At 43.8% G+C, this 25,075-nt stretch overlaps 1 protein-coding gene across 1 annotated transcript in view; it reads left to right on the top strand.

Annotated features, from left to right (window-relative positions):
- The window catches only part of DPYSL3 (dihydropyrimidinase like 3), a 114,779-nt gene that overhangs the window by 1,337 nt on the left and 88,367 nt on the right, over positions 1-25,075 (top strand). The gene's annotated exons all lie outside the window — the stretch shown is intronic.

Genomic DNA, 25,075 nt, shown 5'->3' with positions numbered 1-25,075 from the left:
TTATTTGTTTATTTCATAGGCAATCAGGACCACAGTTCAGAAAATTCAGGGCCTGGACAGGGTTGGAGGACTGGGAGTTCAAGCTGCTTTTGAGGTGGGGAACAATAGTAACCAGATACCTCACCCTGGTTTTGAGAATGGCTGCAGAATCCCGCTGCATATATTATATCACTAATACGCTCTTATGAAAAATAACCTGAAATGGAAATGTGTGCCTCTGAGCAGTGACAGTTAACGCTACCCCAAGTTTTAGATGTTTTTCCATTAAAATCCAGCGAGCCAGGGAAGGAGAGGCCAATCTGTGCACTCTTGGATTTTTGCAAGTTTAAAAAACAACAAAGCTTTAACTATTGATTACAGGGAAAGAAAGTACTGAAATGAGTACTGTTTAAAGGCGCCTTTGGGGAGCAGAGCGGTGCGTTTGTAATCACTCATTTAGTTTGTGCTTTTCATCTGTGGTTTAGAATAGGGAATTCCTCTAGGCCCTGCTCAAATCCCCTTTTAGGGTAAACTTCTGGTCTTGTGGCGAGGGTTTGGCTGATTTCTAAACTGAAGAATGGCCCTAGGGAAAGGTTCCTGCCTCCCTTCAGGTCTGACTTTGATCACTATTGAAAGAGTCCCTTCCTGACTCCAAGGGGCGGGAGAAGTGATGGGAAAATCGGTCACAATTGCTGTGAGTCAGGGCTGTTCCCTCTGCTGCAACACCCCTGATGTAAGCCAGATAATATGCCTGGTTTGCAAGATTGAAGAATGGTGACTAGAGGAAGGAAAAATGTTAAACCCACCAATTCTTTCGTTTCCCTTCCTTTCGCCAACCCTATACTTTTGGCTCCTAATTAAAAAATAATCGTACAACCTAAGTATCAGCCGGGTTTCTAGTGCTACTTGGTTATTTCTAAGCTCAGGCTTGCTGTCAGCTTCATCCAGGCCATGCTATTATCTCTAATTGGGTTGAATCACACTGTTCAAAGAGGCAGCAGAGGTTATCTGCTTCTGAGCTGGGCGACTATTTCCTTGAGGATAGGGATTGTGTCTTTGGATTTATCTTTGTGGCGGCGATGCCTGGAACATTGGAGGTGCTGGGTGAACGATTGATACATTGAACCTCCTTAATGAAGCGGCCTCTTTTGCTATACAGAGGCACAGCCATCATCTGGCCTCTGTTTGAATGCTCCTATTTTCAGGGAGCTCACTACCTCATGAAGCAATTTTGGATGACTTTACATGAAAAAAATTAAATTAAGCCCAAGTCTGCCTGCGTGTAGCTTCTGCACAGTAACTATTCTGAGTTGTGATCCCTAGAAATATAAGAATAGCTATGCTTCTTTATTCTGAGTTATTCTAATGATTTTAAGCATGTAGGGCTCATGTGTCTGTCAGAAAAAAAATGGGGTAATGTCATGTAACAAATAGTCCCCAAATCTCAGTGGCTTAATCAAACCATAATGGTTTGTTTTCTCCCTCCTTCTACTCGTCTGTCATGGTTCTGCAGGGCAGCTCTGTTATCCTTGCCCCTCGGAGACCTAGACTGATGGAGGTCCCAGGGCCTCACGTCCATGGTGGGAAAAGCATGTGGCATATTGCTCACAGATTCTCCAGTTCCCACACTGCAGTCATAAACATGACTTACACTCATACTTCATGGGCCAGAGCAGATCATTCATCCAGGTCTCACTTCCAAAGAACCAGGAAGGTGCACTCTTACCAGGATCCTATAAGAGAGAGGTTAGATGTATTTGGGAAATGGCTTTGATACTCTCCCAGATTGGGGGGTGGGTTACTGGGATGAAAGGTGGCTCACCCCTTACAGATGATGTGAGCATAAATGCTTAACTTACCCTCTGTTGCTCAGTTTTCTTTCTTTCTTTCTTTTTCTTTCTTTCTTTCTTTCTTTCTTTCTTTCTTTCTTTCTTTCTTTCTTTCTTTCTTTCTTTCTTTCTTTCTTTCTTTCTTCCTTCCTTCCTTCCTTCCTTCCTTCCTTCCTTCCTTCCTTCCTTCCTTCCTTTCTGGTAGCAGTGATACTTTGCACCTGGTACTCAATACCAGGTACTCTTCGTTACTCTTAATTACACTTTGATTTTTTTTTTTTTTTTTACTGCCTTTTCTATCTTTGAGGGCAACTATCACATTCTCCTTAATGTTCTCTTTTTTTAGCCTTATTATTTTCACTTTCTTCAGCTCTTCCTTGTAGGAGCCTTTCACCATTTGAATTTCCTTTGCAGATTACACTATATTTTATAAATACTCTTTGAAAATATAGTGCCCAGAGCTGAACACATTGTTCTAGATGGGACGTGGCTGTAGCCAAATGCATGAGGCGAGTTACTTCCCCTGATTTACCCATGACATATGCTTCTGTAGTAGAGATTACATGCAACAATTCAATAAACAACGTCCTACTGTTTACAATGTCTCTGTAATAAACTCCATGACATTCAGGCCTTCAGAAACCGTTCCACTTAAGCCAGGTGGGAGACTGCAGACTGTGCAGGTACAGTTGAACCTAAAACAAAAACAAAAGGAAAAAAGATATATTTTTACTAGGATTTTTCTCCCCCTATGTAATATAGTCATCACTATCCTAGCTCATCTTTCCATTATCAGGATAATTTTGAAGTTTAATTCTATGGTATAGCGTCTCTTACTGCAGCTTTGACTAGCTGCAGATTTGATAAGTATCTCTTTTTGAGCTCCTTCTGTGTTCCTGACATAAATATATAAAAGTATCTCTTTTTGAGCTCCTTCTGTGTACCCAACATAAATGTATATATGTATATATATATATATTTTTTTTTTCTTTTGCAGGCAGTTGAAACCCAGAGGAACTAAGTGTTTAGCCCCAAGTTAACACAGATAATAAGTGAAGAGGCAGAATTCAAGCTGATATTTGGGATTCCAGAGTCCCCCCTCTTTCCAGACTAGGGTTCCTCTTCTTTATTTTAATTCAGTGAGCCTCACTTTTGCATCTGTTCCTGACATGTTACTGTCACGCAGGGCAAGGACAGAGCTTCCCACCTCATGGCAGAAGCTGTCCCCTCTGCCCCTGCCGGCCAGCAGGATGCTTGGAGCTCAGATGCGCAGTCTTTGAGAATACCTGCTGCGAAATCCTTATTCTTCCAAACTGATGCTGAAGCTATTGAAAGACAGGTTTTTTTTTTAATACCATGATAAAATTAAAATGTGCTTTGGCTCTAGCACAGCTCATTATTAATTCCCACCTTAAGGAAGTGAGTGTACAGGAGTTCCCGTACTCATTAATAAATGAGTACGAGTTCCCATCGTCGTTCAGTGGTAATGAACCTGACTAGTATCCATGAGGGTGCGGGTTTGATCCCTGGCCTTGCTCATTGGGTTAAAGATCTGGTGTTGCTGTGAGCTGTGGTGTAGGTTACAGACTCGACTTGGATCTGGCGTTGCTGTGGCTGTGGTATAGACCAGCAGCTACAGCTCCTATTCAGCCCCTAGCCTGGGAACTTCCATATGCCACAGGTGTGGCCCTGGGGGGTGAGGGGAGGGAAGGATAGGAGCAAACAAACAAAACAAAAAATAAATGAGTATGTTGAGAAGGGGTTAAATAACAGACGTGTTTGGTAGGATGAAAATGTAATGAATGTCACTGGGTTATACTCCAAATGCCAAGTTCCAGGTTCAAATTTTCCCTGGGTGTTTATGTTTGTGGTTCTGGACCTATTGGTAAACACCTTATTAAATTATGTATTCATATTTTTCTCATGATGGGCATTCACATTGCTCAAATCCTCTGCACAAACTTCTTGCTTACACTTTTTGATGGTGCAGAACAAAAGCAGTTTCTAAGTGAGAAGTAAATATTTTTTTCACGATTTTCGTCAAGATGCTTTCCATGCATGCAGATTTTTTTCAGCAGTGAAGAAATTACCGAAGGGAAGAGAATTATGATATATGCTCTGCCAAGAGCAAATGATTTTGCAAATACTCATCCAGTGAAAACAAAGTAATAAAATTGTGATTACATGAGTCTACTGATAGCCCCCTTTAGGGAGCTGGGGGGTCACTTCTGGTTCCTTGCACATGGGCCATTTTTGTGCAAGATATTTCCTTGGGACGTCAGCAGGATTTCTGGGCGTAGGAGGGGAGAATTGAAACAAAAGAGATGTGGTTCTTATTTACCATTTGCCTTTTTTGTCCTGGGTGATGGTTTTCAAAATGATTCCGAAAAATTAAAGTTTTCCTCCTTACCCTACACAAGCAAAGACAGCTAGCAATTGAATGCTGGGTTTATAAAGGCCTCTCGAGTCATCCAAATCCCAACCCTGTAGAGTAACTAACTGAATTTTACAAGGCTGCTCTGACCAACTGAAATTTGCACTCAGGCTGGGGGAGAAGCTCTTATTTACCTGGCCCTCAGGCCACAGTTGAATCTGGGCATATATTTACTTAGCCAAACTTGGATTTGTTTGAAACCCTTCAGAACTTTCGTTGACTTTGACAGTAGGCATTTGAGGAACATAAAAATGGTGCCTTCTAAGTAATGCTGCGATTGGCAGAGTTCCCTCAAAGTAATGGCCCCTGGAGACAGGGTTTTGCTGATGGCTCTTGTAAGTAATGTTTTAGAAGGCCAGTGTGCTGTCTGGGATGCTTTCTGTGAGTGATTTCTGTAGCTGATTTTCTTTATGATTAGTTTCCACTGGGTATTATCCTTACAAATAATGTTCCTGTGAGACAGTGGATAAAGCTCCCTACGAAGAGGAAATCTGGCCAAGGAGAATGCAACCCGTGACTGCAAGTTAAGCCCTCTGTTTGCAAGAAGAGGCAGCAGGTCCATTTGGGTGTGGAAGCACTTTGAAAGATTAAACTTCTAGGAAAATATAATGTTAAAATTTATCTGCACTCTCTCTTTTTTTTTTTTTAATGGCTGCACCCATGGCCTATGGAAGTTCTCTTTAACCCACTACACCAGGCTGGGGATCGAACCCAGCCCTCTGAAGCATCCCAAGCTGCTGCAGTCGGATTCTTAACCCACAGAGAAAACTCCTATACTCTTAACATGGACTCATGTGGCATTCAAAAAACAGTTCTACTCCATCAAAAAGCAATGAGATGAGACAAAAAGAAAGACAACTGGATAATGCATTAGCTTTTCACCACCTAGCTATCCAGTTTAGGCACGTTACTTCCCTTCTCTCTGAGTTTTAATTTCCTTCTTTCTGAAATGAAGGGGTTGGAGCAGAGGGTCCCTACCTACCACAAGGGTCTATAAACTTTTCTGATGATGCTCCTTGATGCAAACATTTTTGAACATACTCTTTCTCTATGTATATATATGTAAACATACATATGTATGCACACACATGTGTATATATGTAAATTACCTATACAGTAATGTACTGCTATCTCATGATATTATACAATGCAAAGAAAAGGAATAGATGGAATCATAAATACAAATATAAATCCCGATATTTTTTCCTTGCCCACCCAGTCGGATAAGTGCTTCTAAGTCCATGGTCTTTGGAACAAAGCCATGCCTGTCAGTGGTTCTAATATTATTAGTGAGTTCATTGCCAGTCTGAGCCCTTCAGGGTCATATCTTCTTTCATGGACCTGTATCTAAGAGTAAAGTTTAAAGCCATTGAAGGCTTGTGATGAGGCTCAAAACTGGGTGGCAGGAAGGGTTCAGTGTACTTTTTATAGATAGATGTGTGGGGTGGGGCCAGTGGGGTGTGGATAACGAGGGGTCCCCAAATCTCCCTTCACCCACTGATTTTCTCTTTTCTCCTTTATTTGAAAAAGTTGCTGAGCACCAGCTTTGTAGGTGTACAGTCAAAACCTAATGTTGGAGAAGAAACCAAGGTGAATCAAATAGCTCAACACCGGGAAAACATAAACTGCCTCCCTTCCTCATAATATCCCAGAGAAAATTGCCACTAACCCAAGAGCCATTTTCTTTACTCCAAAATAAAAGTACGAATATGTGGCATTATCTGTTTTTCACTGATTTTTCACCACTTTTTATGTTTTATTTCTTGATTTTAACCACTTTGTAAGACATGTAATCAGCTTGATGGCTGAGAGCCGTCTTAGGTTCACAGCAAAACCGAGTGGAAAGTACAGAGATTTCCCATATTTCTCCTGCCCCCTGCCCCCACTCTTGCCTAGCCCCTCCATTACCTCCGTCCCCAAGAGGGGTACCTTTGTTACAGTGGTCGAACCTCTTGACACAGCATCACCATCCCAAGTGCGTAGTTTACATCTGGGTTCACTCTGGGTGTTGTGCATTCTGTGGATTTTGACAAATGCATAATGCATGCATAATTATAGTATCAAGTGGAGTTGTTTTCACTGCCCTAAAAATCCTGTAAAATCATAGGATATCTAATCTTTTCAGGTTGCTTTCTTTACTTAGTAAAACGCATTTAAGCATCTGTTCATGGCTTGATAGCTCATTTCTTTTTAGCACTGAATATTCCTTGGTCTAGATTTACTCCGGTTTATTTATTCATTCACGTACTGAAGGACGTTTCGGTTGTGTCCAAGTTTTGGCAGTTAGGGCTAAAGCTGTTGTAAACATTCATTGGCAGCTTTTTGTGTGGACGAAGCTTTTCAATTCATTTGCGCAAGTTGAGTGTGATTGCTGCGTCGCCTGGTAAGAGTATATTTGGTTTTGCAAGAAATCGCCAAACTGTCTTCCAAAGTAGTTGCACCCTTTTGCTTTCCCTCCAGCAGTGAATGAGAGTTCTGGTTGCTCCACATCCCTGAGCAGCATTTGGTGTAACCCCTGTTTTGGATTTTAGCCGTTCTAGCAGAGGCGTAGTTGTATCTCACTTGTCGCTTTAATTTGCAATTCCCTGATGACGATACGCTATTGAGCATGTTTTTATATGCTTACTTGTCATCTCTATGTCTTCTTGTGAAGCATTTGTTCAGTTCTTTTGCTCATTTTTAATTTGGGTTGCTCATTTTATTAGCGTTTATTGTTTTAAGAGTTCTTTGTATATTGTGGATAACAATCCTTTATCACCTGTGTCTCTTGAGTACTTTTTCCTGGTCTGTGTCTTGTCTTCCGATTCTCTTCACATTTTCTTTTGTGAGGCACAAGATCGTTGTTGTTGTTATTGTTGTTTTCTTTTGGCCATGCCTGTGGCAGGTGCAAGTTCTGGGGCCAGGGATTGAACCTGTGGCACAGCAGCAGCCAAAGTTACAGCAGCAACAACTCTGGATCCTTACCCTTCTGTGCCAACAGGGGAACTCCAAGTTTTAAATTCTAATCAAGTTAAGCTTACCCATTACTTCTTTTGATGTTGTATCTAAAACGTTGCCATACCCAAGGTCATCTAGATTTTCTTCTATCTTATCTCCTAAGGGTTTAGAGTTTGCCATTTTCCGTTTAGGTTTGTGATCCCTTTTGAATTAAATTTTGTGAGGAATGTAAGATTTGTGTCTAGATTCATTTGATTGCCGGTGGATGTCCCAATGGTCCAGCACCATTTGTTGAAAAAGACTGTCTTTGCCTCATTGTGTTGCCTCTGCACCTTTGTCAAAGATCAGTTGCCTATATTTATATGGGTCTATTTCTAGGCATTCTGTTCCGTTCTTTTTAAGTTTGATTAAAGTATAGTTGATTTACAGTGTTCTTTCAATTTTTGCTATATAGGCTCTCTATTTTTATTCATTAATCTATTTATGCACTTGCCAAAACCACCCTGTCTTAGATGTTACCAGTTCCTTGGAGTTTCTTACCATTAAGTATTCAGATTGTGCATTTCTTCTTGTTTGAGTTTTAGTGGATTGTGTTTTTCAAGGAATTAGTCTATTTCATTTGGGTTATCAAATTTATGGGCAGAGAGATTTTCATAGTATTTCTTTTTTTTTTCATGGCTGCACCTGCGGCATATGGAAGTTCCTAGGCTAGGGGTCGAGTTGGAGCTGTACCTGAGGCCTATGCAACAGATGCAGCAATACTGGTTTGAAGCCACATCTGCAAGCTGTACGTGGCAATGCCAGATCCTTAAACCCACTGAGTGAGGCCAGAGATCAAACCCGCATTCTCACAGAGACTATGCTGGGTTCTTAACTGGCTGAGCCCAATGAAAGTCCCTTTATAGTATTTTTTTATTATTCTTATTTTTAAACATATAATGATTTTAATTTTTTTCCCATTATAGCTGGTTTATAGTGTTCTGTCAGTTTTCCACTGTACAGCATGGTGACCCAGTTACACATACATGTGTACATTCTTTTTTCTCACATTATCAAGCTCCATCATAAGTGACTAGACATAGTTTCCAGGGCTACAAAGCAGGATCTCATTGCTAATCCATTCCAAAGGCAATAGTCTGTGTCTGTTAACCCCAAGTTCCCTTTATTATTCTTTGAATGTACATAGGATCTATAGTGATGTCCACTCTTTTTTTTCTAGTATTTATGTATATATATATATGTATTTATTTCTTTTACCTTCTAATATATGTCTTCTCTTATGTCTTCTCTTTTTTTTCTTAGTTATCCTGCCTAGATGCTTATCGATTTTATTGAACTTTTTGAAAAGCGAGCTTTTGGCTTAATTTTATTTGTTGCCTTTTTGTTTTCAATTTAATTGATTTATGTTCTATTTTTTAATTCCTTCTTTTCTTCTGCTTACTTTGGATCTGATTTGTCTTCCTGTTCTAGTTTCTTAAGACGGAGGCTTAGACTATTGATTTTTCTAAGATATGCATTCAGTGTTTCCCTCTAAGCACTTCTTTAATTGTATCCCACGGATTTTATATATTATATTTTCACTTTAGCTCAAAATATTTTACAATTTCTTTTGAGATTTTTTTCTTTGACCCAAGTGTTATTTAGCAGAGTGTTGTCTAATCTCCAAGTATGTAGGGGATTTTCCATCTCTCTCTCTTTTTATTTCTAATTTAATTCTGTTGTGGTCTGAGAATAGATATTATGTGCTCTCTGTTCTTTTAAATTTGTTAAAGTATGTTTCATAGCCCAGAATGTGGCCTGTCTTGGTGAAAGTTCTAGCGAACTTGAGAAGAATGTGTAGTCTGCTGTTGGACAGAAACGTTTGTAAATTTCAGTTATATCCGGGTCATTGATAGTCCTGTGGTGTTCAACTCTGTCTTTACTGATTTTCTGCCTGCTGGATTTGTTCATTTTCGGTAGAAGGGTCTTAAAATCTCCAAGTATAACAGTGGATTTATTTATTTCTCCTGCAATTCTACCGCTTTTTCCCTCACTAGTTTTGATGCTCTGTGTTTAGGCGTATGTACTTAAAAATTGTTTGGCTTTCCTGAAGAATTGACCTTTTATCATTATGTAGGGCCCTTCTTTAAACCTGATAACTTTTTTACTTTGAAGTCTGCCTTACCTGAAATTAGTATAGCTACTTCTGCTTTGTTTTAATTAATGTTTGCACGGTATGTTTTTCCCCCATCCATCTACTTTTAGTTTATATGTGTCCTTATGTCTAAAGCTGGTTTCTTGTAGACAAAGTGTAGCTGGGTTGTGTTTTTTATTTTTTATTTTTTTATTTTTAGGGGCGCACCTGCAGCATATGGAAATTCCCAGGCTAGGGGTCAAATTAGAACCACAGCTGCCGGTCTATGCCTCAGCCATAGCAATGCCAGATCTGAGCCATCTCTGTGACCTACACCACAGCTCACAGCAACACTGGATACTTAACCCACTGAGCTAGGCCACGTATTGAACTCATGCCACAGTGGGAACTCCTGGGTTGTATTTTTGATCAGCTCTGACAATCTCTGTTTTTTAACTGGTGTATTTAAACCATTGATATTCCAAGTGATTATTGATATAGTTGGATTAATATTTACTGTTTTGTGAGTGTTTTCTTCTTGTTTTCTGTTCTTACTTTTGTTTTCCATTCTTTTTCTGCCTTTTGCGATTTTTAAATGAGCATTTTATTTTTATTTTTATTTATTTTTTGTCTCTGTCTTCTCAGGGCCGCACTCACAGCACATGGAGGTTCCCAGTCTAGGGGTCTAATTGGAGCTGTTGCCACCGGCCTATGCCACAGCCACAGCAACGTGGGATCCGAGTCATGTCTACAACCTACACCACAGCTCACGGCAATGCTGGATCCTTAACCCACTGAGCGAGGCCAGGGATCGAACCCACAACCTCATGGTTCCTGGTCGGATTTGTTTTGGTTGTGCCAGGATGGGAACTCCATAATGAGCATTTTATATCTTTCCATTTTTTTTCCTTTCTTAGTGTATCAGTTATACATTTTTTAAAAAACTTTTTAAACTGGTTTCCCTAGAGTTTGCAATATACCTTTACAACTAATTCGATTCAATTTCAAATAACACTCACTAACAAAATAATCCCAGTTGCACCCTCCTGTCTCTTGTATCTTTGCTGTTACTCATTTCACTTATATGTAAGCATAAGTAAACAAAGAACTGAATATAGTTTTGCTGTTATTATTTTAAATAAACTTACATATTAGCTCAGTTAGAAATCAGAAAAAGGAAGGTTTTTATTTTCTCTCTGCGCGTCCTGTCTCCAGCCCACGTCCCTTCTTGATGCAGGTCCACATGTCCGACCTCTGTCATTTTCCTTCTCTCTGAAGAGCTTCTTTCACCAGGTCTTGCGAGGCAGCCCTGCTGCCAACGAATGTCCCCAGTTTCCATTTGTCTGAGAACATCTTTATTTCTCCTTCGGTTTTGAAAGGTATTTCGCAAGATCAGAATTTTAGTCTGTTTTTTGTCTCTCAACCCTGGAAGTATCTCACTCCCTCCTCTTCTGGCTGGCATCACTTCTGAGACGTCAAATGTAGCTCTTACCTTTGCTCCTCTATAGGTAAGGTATCCATACCGCCACCCATCCCTGGCTTTTTTCAAGATTTTTTTTTTTAGCTCTGACTTTCTGGCATTTGAATATGATATGCTTAGGTGTAGTTTTTTTGTCTTTTGTGGTTTTTTTTGACTTAGCATCCTGTGAGCTTCCTGGATCTGTGGTTTGGTGTCTGACATTAATTGGGGGGAAATTATCAGGCATTATTGCTGTAAGTATTGCTTCTGATTTCTTCTAGTATCCCTATTATTTACCTGTTACACCTTCTGTAAGTTCTCCAAAGTGCTTGGGTATTCTGGGGTTTTTTTTCCCCCCAATCTTTTTCCTTTGTCCTCAGTTTTGTAAGTTTCTATTTTATTTATTTATTTATTTATTTGGTCTTTTGAGGGCCACACCCATGGCATATGCAAGTTCCCAGGCTAGGGGTCTAATTGGAGCTTTAGCTGCTGGCCTACACCACAGCCACAGCAACGCCAGATCTGAGCCACCTCTTCGACCTACGCCATAGCTCATGGCAACGCCGGATCGTTAACCCACTGAGCGAGGCCAGGGATCAAACCTGTGTCCTCGTGGATGCTAGTCAGATGGTTCCCAGTGAGCCATGATGGGAACTCTGTAAGTTTCTATCATAATAACCTCAAGTTAAGAGATTCTTTCTTCCATTGTATCGGGTCTACTAATGAGCCCATCAAAGGCTTTCTTCATTTCTTACAGTGTTTTGATCTCGAGCATTTTTTCTGATCCTTTGTTGGAATTCCTCTCTCTCTGCTTACATTGTCGTCTTCTTCCATTGAAACCTTTAGCACACGAGTCACAGTTTTTCTAAATTCCTAGGCAGATAATTCCAACTTTTCTGCCGTGTAGGACTCCGTTTCTGATGCTTGTTCCGTCTCTTCAAACTGTGATCTTTGCCTTTTAGAACGCCCCGTTATTTTTGTTGACAGCCGCACACACCGTATTGGGTAAAAGGAGTGACAGTGAGTAGACCTTTGCTGACGCGGTGGTGACAGGCGGGTGGAGGAAAGTGCTCGGTGAGGTCTCCGTCTTTTGGGGACCCCGTGCCTCTGAACCGAGGACTTCACCCCCTTCTCATTCCTTCCCTGGCTGGCCGGAGGGGGCTGGAGGTGTGTGTTTTTCCTCTCCACGTGGAAGGCTGGAGGTGGTGACGTCCCCCCCACCCCAGGTAGGTTAGGCTTAGGTGGAATGGTTTCTTCTGAAGGCCACTTGTAAAGCCCCGAGTGCTGGGTGTATTTCACAGTGTCCCCCCACCCCCACCCCGCAGAAGCATCAGGGATTTTTCTCCGTTCTTCGCTGTGGGGAGCAGGTGGAGCTCTCAGAGACGGCCGTCACGGAACTCTGAGGACACCCTGACACTGGGTAACTGGGTCCCCCTCCAGCTTTTCCCTGTTGGAGCCACCCCCACTGAGCCCCCCGCAATTCATCATTCCCCGTTTAGCTTTTCCTACTTCAGCCCTGGTTCCCTTGGGAGTGTGTGCTTCTGACTTTCTGTTCAGGCAAGTTGTGAATTTCTGTGTTTGCCTGTCTGTGTCTCCACTTTGGAGGGCAGTGGTTTTCCCTGTGTCCTCACCTTTCTGCTGGATTGAAGAGTTGTTGGTTAGTTAGTTTGCTTAGCTTTTTTTTACTTGTCGTTAGGATGGAGTGGTGACTTTTCAGCTTCTTATGTGCTGGATCTGAAACCCTAAACTATTTTTTAAAAACTTAAGGGAGTTCTCGTCGTGGCGCAGTGGTTAATAAATCCGACGAGGAACCATGAGGTTGCGGGCTCGATCCCTGGCCTTGTTCAGTGGGTTAAGGATCTGGCGTTGCCTTAACCTATGGTGCAGGTTGCAGACACAGCTCGGATCCCGAGTTGCTGTGGCTCTGGCATAGGCTGGCAACTACAGCTCTGATTAGACCCCTAGCGTGGGAACCTCCCTATGCCGCGGGAGCGGCCCAAGAAATGGCAAAAAGACAAAAACAAACAAACAAAAAAAACTTAAGTTATTATGGCATCTTTATAGAGCATCAAAGATTTTCCAAAATATAATTTACAATAGTACTCTGTCGTGAGGTATCACATATTTAATAACTTATTCCTTTTAATTGGACATTTATGGTTTTATTTTCAGTTTTGACTTCACTTTTACTTTCTCTTCTTTTGCCACTATAAATAAGGAAGGATGGACCTCCTTCTAGCTAAATCCTTTTTTTTTGGCTGCACCTATGGCATATGAAAGTTCCCAGGCCAGAGACTGAATCCAAGTTGCAGATGCAACCTACCCCCCAGCTATGGTAATGCTGCATCCCACTGTGCCATACTGGGAACCAAACCCACACTTGCCACAGAGACAACCCTGGATCTTTCACCTGCTACACCACAGTGGGAACTCTGGAGCTAAAGCTTAATGCGTATTCATTTCCTTTCCATTTGTCAGTGGAAAATTCCTAGCAATGCCCGACTGTGGTGTGGTCATTTTCATGCTGCAGGAACATTGATCATGGCTTGGGTCTTTCCTATGTGAAAGTTTATGGCAGGAAATGTAAATGGGGAAAAGATGAAAGAAGATTTTAAATCTTAGCTGGAGATAAAAACATAGACAGTTAAATTTGTAAAAGAAGATGCTTTAAAAAAAAAAAACAGAATTCTTCTCTATCAAAGTAGTTCATGTTGTAATCCCTTGTAATTTTGCTTTTCTTTGGATTTAGGGCACAAATGTGAGATTTAAGGTGTGTTCTAATGAAAAGATCCATTTAAGGAATACCAATTTATGCAAAGTATTGCTATCTCTAAACCTCACAGTAATTCCACAAAATGGGTATTAATAGCTACACAGTTTAGGAGAGAAACTCAATCTCAGAGAGGTTACTTGATTTCCTGTAGCCGTACAACTAGAAATGGACAAATTCAGGATTCAAGCTCTTGGACTGTCTTCTCTCTGGTTGCTTTTTTATTTTTCTTTCTTGGGCTGCACCTGCATCATATGGAAATTCTCAGGCTAGGGTTGAATTGGAGCTGTAGCTGCAGTCATACACTGCAGCCAAAGCAACACCAGATCTGAATCCCATCTTCGACCTATGCTGCAGCTATGGCCATGGTGGATCCTTAACCCACGGAGCAAGGCCAGGGATAGAACCCACATCCGCATGGATACCATGTTGAGTTCGTAACCCATCAAGCCACAATGGGAACTCCCTGATTGCTTTTTATATGTCACTTTGCTATTCTCCTAATATTTGGTAGCACTTAAGAATTAGTATTGAATGGGGTCCACCACCTAGAACTGGCTTGACTAAGAGAATCATTCAAAATAAAATATCTACTGGTGGGTCTTTTCGGAAAGTGAGAGGGTGGACTCCCAGAGCTGAATAGGAAAGCTAAGTTTGGTCAAGTCCAAAGGATGAACTCAGTAGCCAAAACAGAGAAATACTGGCAGCTAAGAGGCCGTAGGAGGAGACCGGGAGATGGAGCAAGGAGAGGAAGAAGTGGAGAGGGACTCAGATAGCTGTCATGAAAGGCGCAAAATGCCTCCTAATGATTCTTATTGGGTTCTGTGACTTGCTGGTTGCTTGACCTGATTTAAAGGCACCTGCTAAGTATTCAAAGGATGGTGGCAGAGAGGGAGCTCAGATCCCGGTCTGCAGAACCGGGGAGCCCCCACACCACTGTCATAGATAGGCTCTATTGAGGGCAGACTCACTTGGTTTATTTCCAAGGAGTTAGACTGGGTCCATGGAGAAATGATGCTGCATGTACATGGAATTGGAAGTTGGCTGGGGAGGAGTTGTTTCCCTCGGACTTCATCCTGTCACTTAGAAGTCAGTAGAGCCAGTGAAGTGGACAGTTGTGTGACGAATGGGTCGTGAGGGAGAAGGAAGAGAAGACAGGTGTTGAATGAGAGTATCCCACTCAATTGGTAGGGAGAGAAAACCTTTCCAGAGGTGTGGTTTTCTCCTACACACCCCTGAGGGAGTCAGGAAGCCAGTGAGATGACAGGAGTTTGCAATGAGCATGGGGGATTTGAAGTCATAGCCGTGTTTGGCAGTGCTTGCTTTCAGCTAACAGTTTGCAAACAAAAGATGCAGGGGTCACTCACTTATCTCAACAGGAGCCTTTCCAGGCTGTGAAGTATCTTTCCCAGCTACTAGCCTCCCTAGCACCGGCCTAGGTAGCCAATATGTAAGGGAGTGGGTGTGGCTGTGTGCCAACAGAACCTCATTTGTGATAACAGGTGGTGCCCTGGATTTGACCCAAGAGCAATAGTTTGCCAGCCTTGTTTTGAATACAGGAAGAAGGGCACAGGTGTGGGTGTGTGCCTTTGCATGTGTGTGGCAGAGATGGCGGCTTCAAAACTGAGTGCTCAGAAGCGGGGAACCGGGCTTGGGTCAGGTCACAGGAAGAAGAGAGCAGAAAATGGATATTCACCCCAAGATTTCTTCATCGCAAGACAGATTCCTCAGAGGAGCCTGGAGAATCTCAGAGCTAGAAGCCGTTTCAAGGATCATTTTTCTCCCTTTCACCTTATAAAGAAGAGAATTGAGACCTCAAGAGGGGAATAAGGATGAAAAACAAAACTTGTGTGCTTACTGCATGTCAGACATTGTTTTTTTTTTTTTTTTAAACAGTAGTAAAACACATCACATAAAATTGACCAATTTTGACCATTTTGAAGTACCCTTAGGGTGTTGTACAGTCATCGCCGTCTCGTTCCAGAATTTTTCATCGCCCTAAAAGGAAACGCTACCCCCATGAAGGAAGGCGTCCATCCCCACTGCCCCCTTCCCTCCAGCCCCTGGCAGCCACTGGCCTGCTTTCTGTCTTTGTGGGTTTGCTTATTCTGGACATTTCCTGTAAATGGAGCCCCGCAATAGGAGGCCCTTCCGTGTCTGGCTTCTTCCACTTAAGCTGAATGTTCTCAGGGCTCGTGCATGTTGTGGCGTCTGTTTATATCCTTCTGTAGCGGATCATGTTCCATCGTGCGGATAGGCTGTGTCTTGTTTTTCTCTCCACCAGCTGATGGACATCTGGGTGGTTTCTCCTTTCTGGCTCCTGTGCATGGTGCCATGCTGGACACTTTTTAAAGCGTCTTATGTTTATGAACTGAATTCTGTTCACAGACAGCTCGCCTGGAGGTTCTCTAATGAGAAGGGGGAGGTTAGGTCACCTCTTAGCAGAAGGGAGTTGGGAGGGTGGTGCTAAGACCCAGATGTCCTGTTTTCCCGCCAGCTTCTCTTTGCCCTCTGCCCACCTGCTCCGCTCTGGAAAGTCAGCACACACAGGGCCCTCCTTGCCTCTTCTTCCCCAAGGTCCACCCTGGCACGTGTGCTCGGTGCAAACCAGGTGAATCAGCCCCTCCCCTGAATAACACGGAGGAAGCCAGGGAAGGGCTGGAGATCATTTGTAAGAAGTCACTAATTTTATTTTATTTTATTTTATTTTATTTTATTTTATTTTATTTTATTTTATTTTATTTTATTTTATTTTTTTGGCTTTTTGCCTTTTCTTGAGCCACTCCTGCAGCATATGGAGTTCCCAGGCTAGGGTCTAATTGGAGCTGTAGCCACCGGTCTATGCCAGAGCCACAGCAACGCGGGATCCAAGCCGCGTCTGCAACCTACACCACCGCTCACAGCAACACCAGATCCTTAACCCACTGAGCAAGGTCAGGGATCGAACCCGCAACCTCATGGTTCCCAGTGGGATTCGTTAACCACTGCGCCACTACGGGAACTTATATATATATATATATATTTTTTTTTTTTTTCACTCTTTAACAGCAAATGCATAGAACCTCCAATTCAGAGGCCAGGACATTGTCCATAGCATGTGGCCTAGTCAAAGGACAGAATACCTTCGACCCATTGCAAACAATGCCACCACGGAAGCATCACGGCCTGAGAAGGTGTTCCCGCTTGCCTTGGTCCCTCAGGCCCCTGGAGGAAGCCCCCTCCACTCCTTGAACAGGAGACTGAGGGCCGGAGCCTGGGCGGCGTCAGAGCCAGAGTTCCGTGAGTCCCCTAACCCACGTGCTCGGCCACAGGAAAGAGTCCAACAGAAATTTAACACCGTCCTAGCAGTGGGGTGATGGATTAAGTTGGGTTTTCTTCGCTTTCTTCAGAACCTCCCTCACCTCTTTTGCAGTGGTCTTGCATTGCTTTTGGAATTGAATGAGCGCATCGCATTTCCATTTGCAAAGAAAACAGCCCTTCGCAGATGACTATCCACAGGCAGTTGACTGAAAAACAAATATCAAACATGAGCCCTCTGACAGAGGAAAATATGGGCCACAAGAAAAGTAAGGCGCGCAACCCTGAACGGAGGTCCAGGTTTACAGTGGCTTTCATCGTTTTGACATTTGGGAACTATTCATGGGCGCTGACCACCGCTTTCCCCTAAATAAGCCTTTCTGTTTCCCAGTTCCTCGCAGAGTTCGTCTGATGATTTGAGAGAGCAGTTAACAAACCTGAATCCTGTGCCCCTGTAGCCTGGTCCTGTGCGCCACGGTGGAAACTGGAAGCACTCAGTGACTTCAGGGACACGTCTCAATTCTCTGACCTCTGTCTAAAATTTTACCTTGGCCTCATTTCTTTTTTTGTCCTTTTAGGGCCGCACCTGCGGCATATGGAGGGTCACAGGCTGGAGTGGAATTGGAGCTACAGCCACCAGCCTACACCAGAGCCACAGCAACGCAGGATCCGAGCCTTGTCTGCGACCTACACCACAGCTCACGGCAACGCCGGATCCTTAACCCGCTAAGCGAGGCCAGGGATCGAACCCGCATGGTTACTCGTCGGGCTTGTTACTGCGGAGCTACCATGAACTCCTGCCTTGCTCTCATTTCGTTTTCTGTTTCAGAATTTTTTTGTTTCTTGCCATGAGGACTTTCACGATCTGCGGCCTCAGCCCCCTTCAGACAGGAGTCCCGTCCTGTGAGCTGTGGGACCTGACATCCATGGCTTATTCCGTTCATAACTGGACGTTTGTGTCTTCTGACCCCCTTCATCCATTTTGCTCCCCCCACCACCACCCTGCCTCTGGCAATAACCACCCAAATTCTGTCTCTACGAGCATTTTCTTTTGTATTATTCTTTTTAGGTTTGTTGTTTTCAGAGTCCGCGTGTCAGTGAGACTCTCGCTTCTGGCTGCCGCAGCAAGCACTTGCTTGTGGCCTGATGTTTCTCTTCCCTGTGTAATCTGCACAAAGGACTGGAGAAAGCATCCCTCTTCACGTCGTTATTAGGAGAACAATACGAGTTCGTTATTGTCTGGTCCCGTGGCTCGGCGCCCCGTTAGCAAGAACTCGTCATTGTCTCTAAGGACTTAGGTGCTTGCTGCTCAGTTCCAGATTCCCCCTTTCAGCCCCGTCTCTGCATCCAGTCAGCGGTGAGGTGGCTCCACAACAGCCCTAATATTGTCATAATTTCCATAGAAACCGTCTGTGAACCTGCAAACACAGGATTCCGCCCTGCCTGCAGGCCGAGGCAGGAAGGCCAGATGGGCTCTGAAGGGGAAAAGGCCTCCATGGGACATAAATCACTTGATGGGGTGGCGGGGGTGGGGAGGACAATGGGCAGGAGGTGGGGAGGAAGCCGCTTTGAGAGGAAAACTGGGGCGGTCTTTGCCACGGGGTGGAATTCCCAGAGGGAGTGGCCGGTTGTGCAGGCTCGTCGGTGCAGGCTCGTTGCCAAGGCCGGAGTCTGAGCCTGGCGACCTGCTTGGACCCTGATGCTGAGGAAGCTGGAGACAGAGGGTTCTTCCCGGGTGGGCTACCGACTGCCTTGGTCACCAGCCAGAGACAGACGGGCAGACGCCAGTAGCAGGTCCTTGGCGGTGCCTGTGTCTGAAGACAGGGACACAAGTACCATGTCATGCAGTGCCAGCCCTGTGGGCCAGGCTGGCCCCTTCATGGGTGTCTCCTTGGACGGCGTAGCCTGCCTGAGGCACATCATTATTCGCATTTTACAGACGAGGCGACCTCCCCTTCTGATCTTGGCTTTATCTTGAGTGTTTCCAGCGACCTCCCCCCGGGCCCTCAAGGTAGATGAGATGCCCCTGGGTACTCACTAATGCACTTTGCTTTTTTTTTTTTTTTTTTTTTTTTTGGTCTTTTTAGGGCCCTACTCACGGCATGTGGAATTTCCCAGGCCAGGGATTGAATCAGAGCTGTAGCTCACAGCCTACACCACAGCCACAGCAACTCGGGGTCCATGCTGCGCCTGCGACCTCCACCACAGCTCACGGCAACACACTAATCGAGGCCAGAGATCGAACTTGCATCCTCATGGATACTCGTCGGGTTCACTCCCACTGCGCCATGGTGGGGACTCCCCCTCATGCACTTTGATTTGAGACTTATCATTCTGTCTTATAAATTCTCCTTTCTCTCTTTCCTGCTAGCCTAGAACTCTTAGAGGGCAAGGTCCTTACGCAGTGGTTGACTCATAGTTGCTGCTCAGTATATGTTTTTGAATGAATGAATAAGAAAGCCTCAGTAGCTTAATCAAAATGTATCTTCTTCATGGTCGTATACTTGGTAGTTAGCGGAGTCCCCGGTATATGGTGACACCTCATGATGCACTTGGGTGGACTGGTGAACAAAGGAACATCAGCTGGCCCATTGCACCGTGTCTCAGGGAGTCACGCAGGATCTTCTGACCTCAGGCACCGTGTGGCGTGAGCTGGGAGAAAGGTCATTGTCATGTTTGGCCAGGCAATTCGAAGTGCATGGCTTCCTAGCAGTGGCTTCTGGAAGCATGTGTCATTCTAGAACAGTGCTTGCACGTATCCAAGGCCGGCCCCAGCCTGGAAGGAACATTTGTCTGACAGCCAGGAGAGGAAGGGTTAGACATGGTTCTACTACTTACTGTGTAAATTGGGCCAAATCCCTTGGCCTTTGGGGGTCTTAGTTTCTCTGCTTTTAGAATAGAATTTCAGTTGAGTTAAATTTGAAATTTGCCAGGAGCAGACCTCGGCTTGAAAACAAATCAAAGGAGTCTTATCCATAAGCCCCATAAGGGCAGCTGTTCAGACAAGGGCCTTCCTCCACATCTCTTTGCGTGGCCCACCGCCGCTCTTGGGAGCCTCTGAGGAAGCTCAGCAGACACCTGGGTCTCTGGTGAACACAGTTGGGGACCCACAGGAATAGATTTCATTTATGGCTCCTCTGATGCTAAAGTTCAGGAATCCTAGAAACATGGACACTGAGCCCCACAGTCTGAATATCCAGGCCAGGGTGGGTGGTGTGCCCCTCTGCTATGACTGATGGTGCTGGAGGGGCATGGACGTGCGGTTCAGGGGTCTTGAATTCCGAATATCGGACCCATAACCACCACTTCCCCAAAGGCTATTACCATTGTGCGTGTCATTTCACGTCTCCAAGCCGGCTCCCTCAACCATAAATTGGGGGTAACAGTGTGTCTGGTCACCTGTGATGGAGCCTGATAATGTGAGAAAAAAGAATGTATACATGTATGTGTGACTGGGTCACCATGCTGCACAGTAGAAAATTGACAGAACACTGTAAACCAGCTATAATGGAAAAAAATAACTATCATTATATTAAAAACAAAACAAACAAACCCCCCCCCAAAAAAACAAAAACGAATAAATAAATTGGGGCAAGTATTCCTTCACGATTGGGTTTTATGAGGCTTATCGTGACAGCTACCATTTACTTTGTGATTAGGGGTCCACTCTGGGCCCTGAGTATCCCCCCTTGTTCTTGCTGGTGGTCCCCCAGATGCGAGGCCCTGAAGGCTGTCTACCTCGAGCATCCCCCGTGGTTACATTTTTAGTGAGCGAGCTTGAGCGATGAGGTGACATTGCCCCAGAAAGAGTGCTCTTGCTTCAGCTTCTGGAAAAGTGGTGAGCCCCCAAGCACAGTTTTCTCCCACGGCACAACCCACTGTGTGGGCAGGCCTCCATCATGGGCCATTTGCAGCATCTCTGTGAGATTCGGGAGGCGTGAGCATCGGTGAAAATGCCGTGAAGGTGCTCGTGCTTTTGCTATGAGTGGTCACAGTGTTTGTCTCTGACCCAGGGGTCTCCTGTCTTCTGCTGGCATGCAGGAGGTCATTAACAGGCTGTAAGCAAGATACCATCTCAGCCCCTATACAGTTCTTGACATGTTTTATATATATAATATATTATATACTCGAGTAACCATATTTCATAGATAACAAACCTAAGTTTCATGACAAGTTTCAGTGACTTTCTGGTGATCGCACAGCTACTATAATGCAGAACCAAGATTAAGCTAATAAGCTATCTTATTCCAAACGTTATACCTTTAACTATAGGAGATTTCCTTTCTGAATCACATGACGCAGTGGCTTCGATATCCCTGCCAAACTCCAAAGCATTACGCACATGTTACTATTATTAATGAGATATAATGTGAGCACTAAGGAACTGATTTATTTCAGCACATGTGTACAGATTGCCTGCTATGGCCCCAGCTCCCCACGGCAGATGAAGCTGCCGGTTTGAACTTCTTTGGAGAGCCTGGGCTTAGGCATCACCGTGGTGCTTACTCACTAGCTGTGTGACATTGGATAGATAGGCAACATCTTTGTGTCATTCCAAGTTCAGCCATAAAAATAGAACCATAATAGCTACTTCAGAAAGAAGAAATTTCATATAGAGTTGGGTACACATGAGCCGGAAGCCGCCAAAGCAAAAAAGGGCCATAGTGGTTAATTCAGAGATAACTAGAGGAAATACCAACCACCCAAGGCTGAGGGAACAGACAGGGCTGTCAGAATGGAGGTGCTCGGAGGTGTTGCCCTGTAGGTTGGTACCCAGATTTCTGAGGGGAGACCTCCCCCTGGCTGTTCCTGCTGCCCTTGAGAGGGTGCGGCAAACATACTACTGTATATAAAATAGCCAGACAACAAAGACCTGCTTTATAGCACAGGAAACTCTATTCAGTATCTTTTTTTTTTTTATGGCCCTACTTGCAACATATGGAAATCCCCAGGCTGGGGGGTCCAATCAGAGCTGCAGACTTAGGCCACAGCTTGTGGCAACGTGGGATCCTTAACCCACTGAGTGAGCCAGGGGTCGAATCCATGTTGTCAGGTTTTTAACCCACTGAGCCACAATGGGAATTCCTATATTCAGTTTCTTGTAATAACTTACCATGAGAAGCATCTGGAAAGTATACACATCTATGTACAACTGAATCACTTTGCTGTATACCCGAAACACTGGAAATCAACTATACTTCAATACAAAACTTCGGAACAACCAAACGAAACCTGGCAGTGGCCGTATGGAGGGACGCTGGAGGCTGGAGGTGGCTGCAGTGAAGGAGCCTTGCTGTAGGCCCAGGGGAGTTCTTTGGCTTTCTTTTCTCCACCGTCTACCTTCTGTTCGCTGAGCTTAATAAGAAACTAGCTGGTTCAGAGTCCCAAGTGATGTAGCTCAGAGTTCTGGCCACGTCGAGATTAGACAGTCTGGAATGGGGAAGGATGGTCTCGAAGATGAGAAACAGGAGGCAAGTAACAGACACACGTGCTGTTCCTTTGTCCCCTGTCTGTAAAGTGGGGATACTATCTGTCTCATTATATTCTTTTGGAGGATAAAATGAAAGAACCCCTCCATTGCTTGAGACTAACTGCAATTGCGTAATAAACCTAAGCTTTTATTACTCTTACCATGCCAAGCTTGCTTTCAGAATAATCTTCTGCCCTTGCCTGTGTTCCAGGGGGACTTGGGTGTTATGTTTGCATCTGAGATTAGCAGGCCAGCTGGGAAGCTGGTTTTGCTAAGCCCCATGTGGAGAACAGGCTTCAGAACTCAGCACTTGCCCTTGCAGGTCAAGATGGGAGCCCTCTCCCCAGAGATAATTAATTAGCTGGTTGTCAGGATGGTGTTGATATATGAAATGCCTGTCTGAGATTGGATCTGTGGTTGCTCTGATCTGGATATTCTCAGTTTCCTTCATTTGTCATTCCTCTTCCTCTCCTTTGCCAACATAAAGGCCCCTTAGCCTTTCACTTCTCTCTCTTTTCCTTCTCTCTTCAGAGAAGATAAAATGTCCTTTACTGAGACAGCAAGATTTGCATTGCTACCCAGCTCCTCAGTGCTCCAGAGCTTCCTGACGGAGCATCCTCTCAGAATATACAGCCAGCTTAAGTTTCAGCAACATAGCCTGGTATTAAGGATTTAGGTTTTGGAGTAGAAACAACTGGAGTTCACATCTGTGCACCATGTTTTGTTAACTCTGTGACCTTAGGCACATCACCTCTGAGCCTCAGTTTTCTCATCTGTGAAATGAGCACGGGAATTGGGAGGCATATAGGATTGTTGGAAATGTCAAAGAAGTTAATGCAGGTAGAGCCTTAAACCCAGAATGCCTCATATGTCATAAACCCTCAATATATGATAACTATTATGACTGCCTCTCTGCACTACTTTTTCCTTTTATGAACTCCTCAAACACTCAGAATTGAATTTATTAATTCATTTAATCCAGAAATGTTTATTGGTCACCTGCTAGGGGCCAGATATTGTTCAAATAATTGGTGAGCCAAAAAGGAGCAAAATGCAAACCTGGCTTGTAGAAATAGAACAGAGGTCCTGCCTTTAAGGTGCTAACAGTTTGGGAAGTGGTGAGAAGGAGGTTGGTGGCAGTCATGACCCGCGGTGTGGTGTGGTCCTTGTTACAATAAAGGTATGGACAAGGGGCTGAGAGACAGATGGGAGACTGAATTGGGGTTTGGGGCATGGGGTAGGCTTCCCAGGGCAAAACATGCATATGTGATAATGGTGATAGAAATTTATGCTGGGGAGTGTGTGTGTGTGTTGGAGGGGTGTTGGGGGTGTGGAAAGCAGTGTTTCCAGGCTGGTGATCTGTGAAAAAGAAAGCATGGCATGCTTAAGAACTTGAAATCCTGTAGATAGTGAGGGTATAAATTGGGCAAAAGTCAGTGTCAGAGAGGTCAACCAGGGCCACACTCTGCAGAGTCTTACAGAACATGTGCAGGACCACAAACCCTGGGAGACTTCTTGCATCCTTTTGTCTGCCTTCTTCTTTCTGAAGATTCCATCTGTGTCCCAGACCACTCTTACACCTTATGGCCTTTGTCTAACCAATACTCAGTTGTCTCCTTTCTCACTAAGGCAGCCCTGATTTTGTTGAGGGAGGTGGTGTGTCCAGCTTGAAAAACTCCATTTTCCAGCCTTCCTCTCAGATGGAGATATTCAGAGCTGAATGCTAGCCCTCACTGACACTGATGTGGAAAAAAAAAATCAGAGTGTGTATTAATAAGATCTATGACCCTCTTCTAATGGACCTGTAATTACAAAAGAAACATTTGAAGCCTTGAGAGATGTGTTCTCTTATGTAGCAGCTAACCCAGGATAAATCTTTTATTGTAAAACATTTTTTATAAGAGCAATAATTAAAGAGAGAGCTAAAAAGGGTAAGACACAAGAGACATGAATTCTGGTCCTAGCTCTGAAAAATCTAATTGTGATTCTGAATCAGCCATTAGCTATCAAATCATACAATTCCCTGGAAAGATGGAAATGAATGAGGTCTCCACTGCAACACTATTGTGAAGATCAAAAGAAGTATGGCAATGATAACATACTAGCTAATATTCATTGAGTGTTTCCTGTGTCCCAGTCAGTATTTTAAGCATTTCATGTGTATCATTCATTTAAAACACAAAACATTATAATAATCTATGAATGCTCTTATTTTATAGCTACCTGAAATGAGACAGGGAGACTGAATCATTTGCCCAAAGTCAGAGAGCTTCTAGTGGGAGGAGTCAGGGTTAGAATCTCTGCTATCTGACTCCAGAGCCTTAGATCACATTCTTAAGATGAATCTCATATAGTAGAGAGTTTGAAAAACCGTATACAACATGCAAAGGGAAGATGGTTATCATTTTCACACACATGCATCACTGAGAATCAGAATAGATAAAATATGCTAAAACACTCATCTTGTACCTGGGTGCTATTCAATATTTAAAGGTGCCAGGAGTCTTTCAAAATCTGATATGGTTTCAGAATCAAAGCTCCTTTGTAGACCATCTTTCCTTTTTGCAGACCTACTTGTCTTAAGTATCTTTGAGTTCTGCCATTTTAGTAAAGTTTTTTCTTCTCTGGACACCACATTCTTTTTGAATCTGAGGATTCATGTCTTTCAATAATGCTGGCAAAGTCTTAGCCATTACCTGTAGAGAATATGCTCACTCCATTTCTTCTTCTTTCCTTTCTGGAATGCCTATTAATTATGGTGAACCATCTCACTAATGTCTAAGTCTC

Source organism: Sus scrofa, chromosome 2, assembly GCF_054392235.1.
Source record: "Sus scrofa isolate SSC_HxYL_T2T_F1_AM1 chromosome 2, Sscrofa_HxYL_maternal_Yorkshire_Landrace_v2.0, whole genome shotgun sequence".
Classification (NCBI taxonomy): Eukaryota; Metazoa; Chordata; class Mammalia; order Artiodactyla; family Suidae; genus Sus; species Sus scrofa.
This window is presented reverse-complemented; position numbering and strand designations above follow the sequence as displayed.